Genomic DNA, 7,285 nt, shown 5'->3' on the forward strand with positions numbered 1-7,285 from the left:
TTTGTAAACACAGTAGCAAATATGCTAGGCAGGGCTCTTCTTATTTTCAGAAAACATAATCATCAGCCAATGTTAACTCTCTTACATGCATGCAATCACAGTATTTTTTTTTTAAAAAAACCCAATTTTCTCACACCCCAGCTGTTGTACCTGAATCTTGCGTGGATATTCTTGGCTCAGGCTTATGGTCATGTCATACACCTCCAGAGTCACCACTTTGGTGTAGGACACTGCTTTGCTGCCCCGGTTGTTATTCTGCACCGTGACCAAAAATGGGGTGAGGGCAGGGTCTTTGGAGCAGACAGCCGCCATCTGATAAATGCAGGTTCCCATGAAATCAAATTTCTTTCCATCAAAGGAGGTGTAGTGAGGATCTCCACTTCCTATGCAAGTTAAGTGGCTGAAGGTACGACAGCCCCGGACTCCATTGACCACGGTGCATTTCTGGTCGGCCTTGCAGGACGACTTAAAGCACACCGCCTTGCCGAGCTTCGGGTCACACTTGCAGCGAGAATGACAGCCCTCATCCGCCCAGAACTCCTCCCCTGGACTGTAGCTGATGCCGTTGTGGGTGCAGTTGCAGGTGTCCACTGGGACACATTGCTCACCATCTCGGACGTAGCCCTCGTTGCACTGGCAGATGTCTGCACAGGTATCCTCACATGTGAGGGGAGCCTTCCGGTCAGAACAGGTAGCCGGGCAACCATTTCCACAAATCTCATAGTGGCTGTTCTCGGGGCAGGGCATTGGGGTTGATTTGATTCCTGAATAAAACAATGAACAGAACAGCCCAGGTGAATTTTCACATTTATTAGCCTTTCAAGACACCTTCATCCCCAAGTTGAATGCTTATATGGAACAGTTATTTACAGTGTACTACCCAAAAGCAGGCACAGTGCAATCCCAAGCAGAGTTATACCCTTCTAAGTCCACTGAAATCAATAATTTGGATCCTGCCTAAAACTTCCACCTGGACAAGTTGGGGAGGTGACTTTTTCCAATTCCAGCCTCATGCATCTCATCCCCCCCCCCAATATTCCTACAGTTCCCCTATCTCCCCTGGAGCAGCATTTTGGAGAACATTTCAGGTTGCAATGGAAAGAGGAAAGCAAGGAAGGTCACACATCTGCAAATGGAAGACTTACCATCTGCTAAAATTATAGATGGGCTCCAAGCTACTAGGTTTAGAAAGGTTAACTGTGTTTAGGACTGCATTGTTAGGGCATCCTTTCCTTGCAGGAATGTACACTCTGAAGCCCAAAGGAATATATTACAATTGTGGGAAGCAACAGTCGACCTTTGGGAAACTGAAAATACAGAGTTAAGGACAGATCCGTAGCCTGCGTGGGGCCCTGGGGGCCCGGGGGCGGCGGGGGGGGGGCTTCTCCACGCCACCCCTCAAGGGGCGCAAGGGCCACTTCAAAGAGCAGACCTATTTCTGTTCGAGCTTAACGCTGATTCACCCTGGCAGTGATGCACGAACGAGCGAGCGAGCGAACGAAGCGACGAACGGAGGAACGAATGAATGATCGAGCCGCGGGGCGGGCGGAGGACAACTGCAGGAAGCCTCCACTTTGCAGTGTGATTTTGGGGCGGGGGTGGGGGTGGTCCGAGGTGGTCAGTGATTCAGACCCGGCTGGGAAGACCTGGAGACAGGTGGGCCGGGTCACGAGACGGGCGCGGGCATTTTGGGACGGCCCGGGGGGGCTCCCCGCGACGTGCCTGACACAGCACTTTGATGTCACTGGCCAAGAACGTGGCTGCCGTTCCCTGGCGCTGAGTCACGCTTCGGGGGCCAAGCGTGGCAACGGCGGCGGCGGTAGTGTGCTGACACACGTTCGCCTCTGCAGGCAAGCAAGCCGGCAGGCCGGCGGGCGGGCTGTGCCGTCCAATGGGCGGAGCGGCAGGAATTCCGAGCCAGGCATCTTTTTTTGGAGGGGGGGTCTGTCTGTCCCTCTTTACCTGAGCAGGTGTGTGGCTGGGGGCGGGCTCTGTCTCCCGCTCACAGAAGGCGGTGGTGGATAATGGTCATAGCAGGACAAGCCGGGCCACAGGTCGTCCCCCCCCACACACGAGTTTCGCGCCAGGTCTCGCACATGCTCAGCTCTGCTTGGGCCTAGCACGTGGGCACGTGGGGGGGGCGCAAAGATCATCAGGCCTTGTTTTGGAAATCGGGGCACGGCCGGGAACAGATCTGGGGATGGGGGTGGCTGCCTGCTGCCCGGACCTTCTCCAGCCAGGAAATCAGACGACGGGGCTTGGAAGGAGGCGAGGACGGCCTTCAGGATCAGGCCCCCAGCCGTTGCAGTCGCGTCCAACCCTGGCCCGCCCCAGGCGGTGTGTGGAGACCACCGGGCCTTTCGCTCCCATCCGGGTATACTGCGCCTGAGCATGGAGGCTCGGAGGAGCTTCTGCCGCTGGAGAAGCAGCAAAGGGAGGGGAACTGGAGGCAAGCGTCCGAGCCTTCCTAAGACTAGTCGTGGGTATTTTAACCACGGATCTTTTGCTTTGGAAAGGTGAGTCTGGGATTGCCACCTCTGCATTGGGAAATGCCTGGAGATTGGGGAAGGCGGAGCTTGGCGAGGGGATGGGACCTCAGCGGGGCACGATGGCACAAAGTGCGGTATTTTAGTAGCAGGTGGTGGTGGGCCCCCTGAGAAAAACATGGGCCCCCTGAGCAAAATGTTGTTAGCTACAGGCCTGGTTAAGGAACTCAGGTACCTTGATTTAGCTCCTGAGTGCAGGAGAAGGAGGGATACCAAGAAAAAAATTGCATGCAAGCATAATAATTGCGAACTTGCAAACTCTAAGGTGATACAGGGCTGGATCTGTCAGTATTCTATGTATAGTGTTAAGTCATGCTGTAGATCTGAGGCATCTAACTGACAGGAGCTGACAGCTCTAAGTGTAATAAGAGCTGGCTCTGACTGGTTCTAGCTGGCTACTGCTGGAGCTAATTAGCACTGAGTCACAGTGACTCAGCATTGGCTGTGATTGGCCAGTGGTTGTATATATTCAGTGATGTACAGAACTGTTCATTCCTTCTTGGAATGCGAGCGCAGCGGAGCATTACGTCACTCAGTGTAAAGATTTGGTGAGAGGCTTGTATAATAAACTGTATATTATTTGTACATAAGCCTGAGAGACTCCAGTCTTTATTGGATACCATTGCACCCATGTTTGGTCTGCTGTGGGCTAACACCGCGTAATACTGACAGGATCTAGGTTAAATTTTCTGCTAATGGAAGGGAAGCAGAATTCCCACCAACTCCCTCTTGCCATTGCACCTCCAGTTTCCCCCTCATGCCATTTTTGAGGATCCCATGTCCCCCAGAAGCAGCATTTGGGGCAGGTCAGTGAAATGAAGTAGGAGAAAGGAGGCAGGAAGCTTCTGTGCTACTCATGGAAGTCTCTTCTATTAGTAGAAAACTTAGTCTAGATCCAGTCCATGGGTTTGGTCATGGTCCAGATGTGGTGTAAACCACTTTGAGTTCCATAATGGAAGAAAATTGGGACAGAAATGTAATTAATTTTTTTAAGACTCTCAGAGAGAGAGCACCATTTTTCTTTTTAACTTTCCACAGAGGAACGGCACCTTTTACACCATAAAACATGTTTTATACCATCAAATGCAACCTATCAGGCCTCCTTCTTTCTAAAATAGAATAATGCCGCTGACAAAATGCTGGACGTACTATATCTAGTTGTGAAGTCAATGCCAACTTTTAGGGAGCAATCCTAAACAGGTCTCTTCAGAAGCAGGTCTAAGATTATTAAGTGGGAACGACTTTCCGGAAAGTGCCCTTTTGGACTTCAGCCAGAGGGTAGTTGATCACCCAGCTGAGCACTTTCTGTATGTTGAGGTGAGGCAATAGGGTTGACTGTCCCCAGTTGGGGGTGAGGGATTCTCCGGTTTGAAGCCTCTGCCCCCACTACAGGACTATCAGAAACCGGGGAAAATTACCCCACCCCCAAACAGGCAAAAAACTGAAAGTAAGCGTGTCATGCCTGCGTCACCTGGAAATGACACAGGCACATTGGTGATGTTGGGGAGGGCAGCAATGCTCTGGTTTTTGGGCAAAAATCTATGGTTTGAAACTGATTCTACCATAGAGTTGCCCCTGACGTGCCTATGTCACCTGGAAGTGATGTAGGCATGTCACGTTTATTTCTTCCTGCTTCTTCTTCCTTCCCGCCTGGTGAATGCACCCCCCCCCATCCCTTGCCCGCTTGATGGAGGTACCTGGCAACCCTATGAGGCAGTCATTTTACTTGAGTTCACTTTTGCACAATGCCTAGGGGGAAATTAGCTAAATGAAGACAGTTGAAATGCTGGAAGATGGAACTTCAAGGTTAAAAACAAAACAAAATCATCCAAGGGCTTACGACCAGAGATAAGGCAGCAACATTTTTTGCTTCTCGCAAAAGACCTTATACAAGTTTAAATATAACACTGAGGATCACCTCTCCAAGTTTGCATCAACCACTCACCATCACAGATCTTGGATTTGAGCTTCAGGGCAATTTTTTCTGTGGCTTTGAAATCGGCCGCGTATAGAAAGTGCTCATCCACGGGCTCGGAGGCAATGGTCCGCAGTTCCTTTTCCTCAGCTTTGCCAATGCCAACTGCATACATGACAATCCCTGCAGACCAGACAGCAGACAACGGACCAAAATTTACGTCTCTATGAGATGTGTCTCTGAGCATGAATGCTGCTTGGACTGCCAGTGCTACGGATTCATATACTACTGGCAGAAAGATCTTGGCAGGGAAGTCTGAAATGTCGTCTGTGGTCAAACGAGCACTGCAGGTGCCACAGAAGAGTGGGGGATATATCCAGCTGGCCCTGTAACTAGGCCCCCATGAGGTGTTCTCCTGCCTGATTCTAGCACTTGCAACCAGACTTAAGATCCTCTAGCCACTGCTGCTACCAGAAGCTTGTACAGAGGTGCCCATATAGTCCATCTGGAAATTAAAACTGTCTGTCTTAACCCTTTCAAATAAAGCAGCAGAGGATTGATTTGCCCTCATTTCAAGGGCTACCAACCTCAAGGTGGGGCATGGAGTTGACCCAGAACTGCAGGGATCTCCAGACTATAGAAATCAATTCCCTTGGAGGAAACGGGAGCTTCATAGGGCAGACTCTATGACTTCACAGACCTCTTAAGATCTCGCCCCTCCCCAGATTCCATCCTCATGAGACACCTCCCCCCCAAAAAAATCCCCAGGGATTTTTGAAGCCTGAGTTCGCAACCTTAGGCATCCCTTGCCCCATGGGTAATGTGGAATAAGCTTAGGTTTTTTATATGAGACAGAATTAACAAGATACGAAAAAATTAATTTAATCCAAAGGAAACTTTAACACCACTTTTCATTAAAGCCGTTGTTTGCAAAGAGGAAAAATGTGCAGGGAGAAAAAGAATAGTGTCTACTATTGAACAAAGGAAAAATAAAAGAAATGATAAACCTAGTCCTCTTCCTCTAGACATTTTCCTCGAAATGTTCATTAAGAGATGTGGTACCATGAATAACTGAATATGTACAAGGGGAGAGTCGGGCTACCAATTTTCAGTGATTTATTTGACACTTCTATCTGCAGCAAGTTTGCTAGGAACACTGCTCCCATTCTGCACATATGTGTTCTACTACACACAGCAAATATTTCTTTGCGGCACCCTCACCTGATTCCTTTGCTTTTCTGGCCCATTCTGTGACATTATCATTAGACCGCCCATCGGTGAAGACCAGGCCAATCCTGCCAACATCCTTGGAAGGAGGTCTGGCACCTTCCTGCGTGGAAAAGCTTTGTTCCAACATGTGCTTAAGGGCCAGGCCTGTCCTGGTGCCACCTTTCAGGTACTGTACTCTCTGCACCGCTGCCTTGATCTCTGCTGCCGTCGTGTATCTGTTGAGTGGAAACTCAGTGCGCGGTGAGCTGGCGTACTGGACCAAACCTACTCGGGTGCCATGAGCGGACACTTCCAGGAAATCCACAATACGATTCACAAACTGTTTCACCAGCTCAAAGTTTTCAGCCCCGATGCTCCCGGAGCCATCGATCACCATCACCATATCGAAGTGCCTCGCTTTGCACCCTGTGCCAAGTAAAAAGAAGAGGGGGGTGGAAAGGAGCTAACAAAGAGGCCCTCATCAAGGCCAGCAACATCATATCTCCAAGTGGTGCAGCCTAGCCCTTTCCAAATCTTCAGGACCCCAACTTCATGAGTCCTGCAGATTTCCTCCAAAGCCCCAAATTGCCTGCTTCCATTAGACTTGTTAATCCTCAATCAATGTGATTCCCAAATGTTGACACATATTTTACGGCTGAGTAGGGCCATAGCTTACTAGTTGAGTACATGCTTAGCATGCAGAAGGACTCAGGTTCCCCGCCATTCCCATTTTAAAAGGATATTAGGTAGCAGAACTTTTCTTTGATGGAGGCACTGGAGAACCTTTGGCCATCAGAGGAGAACAATATGGAACCACACCTTAAAAAGGATATTATAGCTTTGGAAAAAGTGCAGAAAAGGGCAACTCGAATGATAAAAGGGTTGGAACACTTTCCCTATGAGGAAAGGTTAAAGCGCTTAGGGCTCTTTAGCTTGGAGAAAAGACGACTGAGGGGTGACATGATCGAGGTTTATAAGATTATGCATGGGAAAGAGCAGGTAAAGAAAGAGGTACTTTTCTCCCTTTCTCACAATACAAGAACTCGTGGGCACTCCATGAAACTGCAGAGCGGTCGGGTTAGAACGGATAAAAGGAAGTACTTCTTCACCCAAAGAGTGATTAACACATGGAATTCACTGCCACAGGAAGTGGTGGGTGCTACAAGCATGGACGGCTTCAAAAGGGAATTAGATAAGCATATGGAGCAGAGGTCCATCAGTGGCTATTAGCCACAAGGTATAGCTAGGGGCTCTGGGGCAAGTGATGCTCTGTCTTCTTGGTGCTTGGGGGGGTCAACAGTGGGAGGGCTTCTAATGTCCTGGCCCCACTGCTGGACCTCCTGATGGCACTGGTATTTCTGGCCACTGTGTGACACAGAGTGTTGGACTGGATGGGCCTTTGGCCTGATCCAACATTGGCGTCTCTTATGTTCTTATGTTCTTAAGTATAAGGCAGTTTCACCTTTTTATTAAGTACTCATGTGCCTCCTGTTATACAGCATGCATAACACATGGATAAAGATTATCTTCACTAACAAAGGCATTTGCAAAGATTTTGCAGTTCTTTACTGTTGTGCCGTGGCATACTTTGAGAAGACTGCTGACCATAATTCAA

At 49.3% G+C, this 7,285-nt stretch overlaps 1 long non-coding RNA gene across 1 annotated transcript; it reads right to left on the minus strand.

Annotated features, from left to right (window-relative positions):
• Positions 1–694: 694 nt before the first annotated feature.
• On the minus strand, positions 695–5,755 carry LOC107109595. Its single transcript, XR_001482483.1, has 3 exons — positions 5,683–5,755; positions 4,492–4,644; positions 695–764 (listed from the first exon to the last, which is right to left on the minus strand). It is a non-coding gene; the product is annotated as an uncharacterized LOC107109595 (long non-coding RNA).
• Positions 5,756–7,285: the final 1,530 nt, after the last annotated feature.

The sequence above is a fragment of the Gekko japonicus genome, unplaced genomic scaffold, assembly GCF_001447785.1.
Source record: "Gekko japonicus isolate JY-2015 unplaced genomic scaffold, Gekko_japonicus_V1.1 scaffold1267, whole genome shotgun sequence".
NCBI classification, from domain to species: domain Eukaryota; kingdom Metazoa; phylum Chordata; class Lepidosauria; order Squamata; family Gekkonidae; genus Gekko; species Gekko japonicus.